The 7,245-nt window shown below is 39.9% G+C and overlaps 1 pseudogene; it reads left to right on the top strand.

Annotated features, from left to right (window-relative positions):
- Positions 1-4,268: 4,268 nt before the first annotated feature.
- Positions 4,269-6,161, top strand: LOC114037732 (annotated as a pseudogene).
- The last annotated feature ends 1,084 nt before the right edge of the window (positions 6,162-7,245 follow it).

Below are 7,245 nucleotides of genomic sequence, written 5' to 3'. Positions count from 1 at the left end.
TGTTTTACTAAGCTAATCTAGATTTCATTCTCTTACAGTGTTCTACTTAGCTTATTCAATAATCTCCCTATAATCTTTCATAAGCCTAGGGACTGAGCTTACTATGAGGCCAAAATTTGCTCACTAACATCAAGAGAATATCTTGAGGTTCTCTTGAAACCCAGGACATAATTTATGCTTGTATAGAAGCACACAAATTTGGCATCTCCCCTGCACTATTGTCTTTCTTCCCCTAGAGTTCTCGATCTAGCAACAAGAGTTGGAAAGGTAGAGAAATTTACTCATATTATTTCACAGCAAGTTTCAGGATAGGAAGGAAGCCGAGATATCTTCAATATACCAGACAATTTTTCTTTACACTGGATTGGAGGAATTAGAGCCTTTGGCTCTTAAAAAAAATTGGTGTGGGACAACGAAAAGCTCAAAGAATGAATGGTAGCTAGACGAGGGAATTATGGTGGTGAACTTGGGCTTTGTTCAAATGAGTGGTTCTGATTCAAATGGAGATTGGCAATCATCTCTGAATCTGAGGATGAGGAAGATAGCATAACTGGTATGGTCATCATAGAGAAATTAGTAGAAAAAGCATTGGACCTAACATCAGCAGATATAGCTTCAAGTCCTGGTTGCCTCTAACTGTAGTAATCCAAGCAAAACACTTCTCTTGGTTTTTTGTTTCCTCCTTGGTAGAATGAGAGAATCATTTGGGTTTTAATGGCTCAGAGTGAATGTAAATAGCAATAGTTTTCTGTTCTGGCCAGAAACTCTGAGGGTCTTTCCCTCCCAGATTAATTCTTTTGTGATGGCGAACTAGACCATCTTTTGGTTCAATCCTTCCCTAGCCCTTAATCACTGAATAGGCCTTGCCTCATACAAACTGAGACCTGGGAAAGACCTAAGAAGGTCACTCACTGCATCTCAGGCCAGGGTCAGTTGTCTTGACTTTTGTCTTTCCACTGGACTCAGATAACTCTGGAGGAGAGAGTGAAGCTAATGAATTTGCACAGCTCTGCCTTGCTTAAATCCAAGTCATGTGCAAGTCAAAACATCATTCTTTTTGGAGAAGAAAAGGTGAACAACAACAAACAACAACAACAAAAGAAGAGCATATAAGGACATCTCTAAGGTCCCTTCCAGCCCTGGCACTCTATGAATATGTGACTATAACATTAAGCTTCTTAGATCAAAAGGAGAAGATCTGGATGACATAATAACACATCAACGAAGAAATGAGACCATCATTTTCAAACTTCTGTTATATGTACCTTGTGTTCATGCGTTATAAAAAGTGCAAGTTTATACATGCTTTCCAAACACTGGGAGAAAGACCCAATATCTAAGTTCAAAGCATTCAATAAACCATCTGTGGTGCTTCTGTATATAATCTATATGTATATATTTATTTGATATTTCTCTCTCAATATATGCACACATATACACATAGTTGAAGAAGTGATTAACTTTTTAGGAGTTAAAAATAAATTTAATGATTTTTTCCAATGTTTAAATAAACTATTGAGAATCATTTTGGATTTTTCCATAGTATTGATACAATGGGGAGCATCTTTTAGAATAACACTGAAACTTGTACTAAACATGATTGTATATACAAATTATTATTATGGTACCTTGCACATAGCCTACCCTATCTGAAAACCCTCCATTATTTCCAAATAGAGTTTAAGTTCTTAAGTCTATCATCAAGGCTCTCTTACAATTTGGCTTTCATCATTCTTTCAGGCTTTTTTGCTTGCTATTCCCTTACATCAACCCTCATTCCAATCAACTGGTCTACTTATCATCGCTGGACAAATCAAGTCCACCCTCACCTCTGGATCTTTTATCTTATCATTTACCACACTTGGAATGTTCTTCTGGCTTCATCTTTGCTTATTAAAATCCTACCCCATCTTTAAAGGCCCAGCCTAAGTGTCACCTCCACCAAGAAGCCTTCATCAATTTCTGAAACAAATGTGATCTTTCTCTCCTCTAAACTACCAAAGTTCATACCTTGTTCATACTTCTATTATGACCCTAAAATCTCAACCTTTCAAATCTCAGCTCCAACTCAACCCTCCCCCATACTAACTTTTGTCTACTTTGGATGTATTTCTATGTTTGCATGCTCTTTTCCCATTCAAATGTAAGTTCCTTTACAGTGAGGACTATTTCATTTTGGTGTTTGTACTCCCAGAATCTGGCACATAGTAGATGGTCAATTAATGCTTATTGATTGACATTTATCACCTCTTACCTTGTAATTTTTACATGTCTTAGTTTCTCCTTTAAGAAAAGTATTACGGTAAGTGTGCATGTCTTATCCTCCCCATTAGACTTTAGGACAAAATGCCCTTGAAGACAATAGTGACCTATTTATGACTCATCTTCATAACCTAAAAAATGCCTAGCACAGTTCTTTGCATGGAAACATAATTGTTGAATGGATGGATCCTAGATTAGGAGCTGGAAGGGAACTTAGAATCTATTGAATCCCGCCCCCCCCCCAATTTTACAAATGAGAAAGTGAGGCCCAAGGATGTTAAATGACTTGGCAAAAGTCACACAGGTAATAAATTGTCAAAGGTGGGATTTAAACCTTTTTTCTCTTGACTTCACTCCACTTGAATGTGAGTGTATGGATGAATGCATAATACCCAAATAATTTCTCAGACTTCTTCCTCCTGGTTTTGGGTGTATGTGGGTGTGATTCCACTGAGAGACACTCCCTAGTCTGGAGCTTGCCCTTTCTTTGGCTTTAATGGAGAACTTTTCCAACAGCAGCTCTTCAGGTTATGGATAGGCTTGCTGTCATTTGTATTTTTCAGGCAAGTATGACCTTGGGCAAGCCCCTTACATTCTTATTTTCAGTTTCTTTATCTGTGAAATTGGAATATATATTTCTTCTGTTACCTACCTCACAGATATGTTTTAAGGATTAAACAAGATAATAGATATCTTCATTGGATGAACTAGGTGGTGTGACCCTAGGCAAGACACTTCTACTCTGTGAGGAAGACTGTCTACAAATATTTTAAAAAAGGAAGATGGGTGTAAAAATAGCTTTTCTTGGGTTATTTGGAATTGGTGCAAACTTCCATACTACTCTATCATAAGGACATATTTTTTGAGCATCTACAATAGACAGGGCACTAACATGAGGACCAGGGATAACAGAAAGAGGATAGATGCTGCTTTCTCTTCATTCATCATTAGGATGGCATCCTTGAACTGATGCTTCATAAGACTGCTAACATGGCCAGGCATGATGACAGATGCCTGTGAGCCCTACTACTAGGGGAGACCAAGGATGCTGACTCCCCTTGGATTCAAGAATTCTGAGCTGCAGCAGGGCTAAAGTCAATTGGGTATCCATGCTCAGTCTGGTGCCAATGTGGTGAGCTGCCACCAGGCTGCCTGAGGAGGAGCTACCCAGCTCAAGTCAGAAAAACTGGTTAAAATTTCTATGATAACCACTACTGGAATTTGGCCCAAGAATGGCCACTGCACTTCCAGCCTGGTCGAGCTAGAGAATCCCAGTCTCCAAAAGAAAAAAAAAGTTTCTGACCTTTGCCTGTTCTTTATGCTGAAGGACATATTTGCACAAATATTTATGGAGAGGGCATCTATGAATGAAAGCACATGCCTAAATGCTGAGATGAAAGCTTGAGTCAGGATTGCCTTGGGGAGGCAGTGAGTGATGGATAGGACAGAACAGAGGGATCTCATCCCATTTTCCTTCACTTAATCTGAGAAAATGTCCTGGAGGAGGTGGGGTTTCATAGATAGAGATTCTCTGAAAAACACATGATCCATACCATATTTGGCTTTATTGGGCTCACATAGCAAGTATATTCTAAGAAATACAAAATCCCAAAGAGGCAGAACAAAAAATGAATTAGTCATTCAGTTAGGGAACAAAGGGAGGGATTTTAGAGGACAGTGTTTCTGTTTTGATGAAACTTGTTTCAGAGTAAGGATAGAAGCCTCCTCACAGGACCATTATGAGGATCAAATAATACAATAAATCTAAAGTACATTATCTGAAAAGGTACAAATATATCAATGTGTATATGGATTAATCAGGTAGCCAACCATAGAAGAGTTTTTATTCTATTTCAGCATTTGCATTGTAGTATCTGGGGGAAAAACAAATAAAACATAAAAGAGAATATTTCACCACTCCTCCTTCTACCTGTACTAGATGCTAAAGTGACATGTGGGCTGCTATGGACCAAGCTGCTGTGGGTGGGTGCAGCAGGCAAGGAAAAATGGTGGATGGTGTGGATCACATAGACATTTATGCAGATGTGGGTGAAAACTTCAGCCCAGGAGCCTGAATATGGTGGGCATGATAAGATAGATTTGTATGCTATTGTCATCTCTCCATCTGTGAATAATGGAGGTGCCCCAGAGGATTGTGATTACATGGATGCTCTCCCACAATCTGTTGGCAATGATATAGGTAAAAGATCAGAACTAAATGTTGTCTTTACATATATTGGAAAGACAACTGCATTGTACATTGGAAATCTTACATGGTGGAAAATTGATGAAGGTTTAACTCAAACAGTCCATTCTTTGGGAAAAAAATGATATTTCAGAGATTGTTTTTTTTTTAAACCAGGCTAATGCCCAGTCAAAAGGGTTTGCTCTTGCTGGTGCTGGATCTTAAGCATCCTCAAAAAAGTTAATGCATCTGTTACCTAAAAGAGAACTACATGATCAGAATCCTGTTGTGACTCCTTGTAGTAAGCAGTTCCTGAGCCAATTTGAAATGCAATTCAGGAAAACTACATAGTCAGGACAAATGTCAGGGGAAGGCAAAGCTGGCCATCCAGGAGGCAGTTGATGTGCAGCATTTCCACAAAGTGGTAGGAGATGGGGCCATTTTTCCAGGGGCTGTTCCAGGTGGGGGCAGATTTTCTGAACCAGCTAGACCGGGAGGGTCACCCCTACCTTTCCCAGGAAATTTAATCAAACATCTTATTAAAGGAACTTGGCCTTTAATCCTGGAAACTGGGATTCCATGACATATGAGGCACAGCATAGAGGAAATACCCATGTTTGGTCTAAAATCTGGACAAACTCCACTACATCCACCCCTAGGTCCTCCAGGCCCTCCTAGTGCACCAGGCCCTCTCCCTTCTGGTCAGCTTCTTCCTCCTCCATTATCTGGGCCTCCTAACGGAGGTGATTACCCTCCACCACCAATTCTTTTTCCAAGACAGTCTTTTGGGCAGCCTCCATTGGGTCCAATTTCTTCTGGTCCTCCAACTCCAAGCAGTGAACACCTCCACCTCTAGGCCCTTTTCTACCTCATACACCTGGCCCTTTGGGGCCACCCCTCATGCTTACTCCTCCTCTACATCTTCCTGGACCACCTCCAGGTGTCCTCACTCCCCCACCAGCTCCACATATAAACCCAACTTCCCCCACCAACCAACAGTGGCATGCTAACATCAGATAGCTGGCACACCCGCCAACCCATATGGCTGACCTCCCCATATGGTAGAAGTGACTATGAGCTACCTGGAAGAGAAATGGATGCTGTAAGAATGCCATTAAGTGAAGTAGAGTTTGGAGAAATCATGAATAGAAACAGGACAATTTTTTTTTTAGGCAATTGGGGTTAAGTGACTTGCCCAGCATCACACAGCTAGTAAGTGTCAAGTGTTTGGTCTGACGTCGGATTTGAACTCAGGCCCACCTGACTTCAGGGCCGGTGCTCTATCAACTGCACCACCTAGCTGCCCCAAAACAGGGCAATTTTGAGCAGTGCCATTTCAAGAGCTGTGTCTTACACCAGTGTTGGTAATTATAGGAGTGCTATTGAGACACTGGTGACTACTATTTCCTTAATTAAACATTCCAAAGTGTCTGCTGATGATCATTGCATAGTGCTTATTAGTTCCTTGCGGGATTGCCTTCATGGAATTGAGTCCAAATCTTATGGTTCTGGATCAAGTTGTGAACAATCAAGAGAGAGAGACCACAGAAGATCCAGAGAAAAGAGCCAATGTCACAAATCCCATAGTAGAAATTGTCATGATAATTGTTACAGAGAGAGAAGCAGAGAACAAGAAAGACATTGGGACCATGACCAAGACCAGGACAGAGAATATGATAGAGAGTGAGAGTATCGCTACTGTTGGAAAAGCTGAAGGAGGAGGAACATCACCCAAGACAAACAACATTTTTCATGGGGGAACACGACATGCGTCTAGCAGTTTGCTTCTTGTGATTGAATTGAAGATGTAAGGATTCATGGATAAAATGAAAAGGAACAGATCTGAATAAAGAAAATGTTCATAAATGGTAACTGGTAGCTCTACTTTTACTTTTTATCTTGCTTAATTATTTTATTTGAAAGAAATCTGAGTGATTTAAAGGTTATAGCTTTTGCGACTTTGTTACTGGTTATATACATTTGGCCATCATAATGTATAAGCAATTGGAAAAAAGTTAAGTAAATGCTTGTTTTTATAGTAGTTTCTTCTTGTTAAAATGTTTATATGATAATGTCTATAAACAGCACCATTTTGATTACAATAGATGTAGTGTTATAATAACTACTTAATGGGGAAAAAATGAAAGTTACATGTTGTCATCTTCATAATCAAGATAGGCTCTTCATCAGTGGCAGAAAGGATGCTGGGGCATTCAAACAGTTGGGTTCACATTTTGTTATCTTTTCCCTTGATCTCTAGAGTTTTATATGTATGAGAAGAATAGACCAAACCCTAAAACACACCAGGTTCCCCAAAATCTTATATTGTGCCAAATGCATTCTAGGCTATCCTGTCATCACAGTCCTCTGTAATAAAGAGATTATAAGGGCTCAGACAATGGCCCAGTTGTTACTAGCCAAGTTTGCTACCCTAACCTTCCAGAGCAGCCAAAGAATGGAGACTGTCTCTTAGGGTTCACCATAATGGGCTCTTATCTGTGGAACTGTGGTTTATATGGGGAAAGAGATACATGAATGAAGTTAAAGAGAAGGCAGAGATTTATAACTGAGATGTGGGGAGTTTGGAAATGAGGAAGTTAGGAGAATGAGGCTGGCTTGTCAAGAGATTTCAGGAAGAGTTGACCTTTCAAACAATGAATGTTGGCACAGTTTGGTTGTCCTTGGCATCCACTACTCTTTTTGTGCTCCTTTCTTCTTTTCCTGCTATTTCCTCACTGTAGCATTCTCATGCTTCCTCTACCCTTCTACCTCTGAGAAAATAAATTTTTCACTTCCTT

This window comes from Vombatus ursinus, unplaced genomic scaffold (genome assembly GCF_900497805.2).
Source record: "Vombatus ursinus unplaced genomic scaffold, bare-nosed wombat genome assembly UNPS02010548.1, whole genome shotgun sequence".
Taxonomy (NCBI): domain Eukaryota; kingdom Metazoa; phylum Chordata; class Mammalia; order Diprotodontia; family Vombatidae; genus Vombatus; species Vombatus ursinus.
This window is presented reverse-complemented; position numbering and strand designations above follow the sequence as displayed.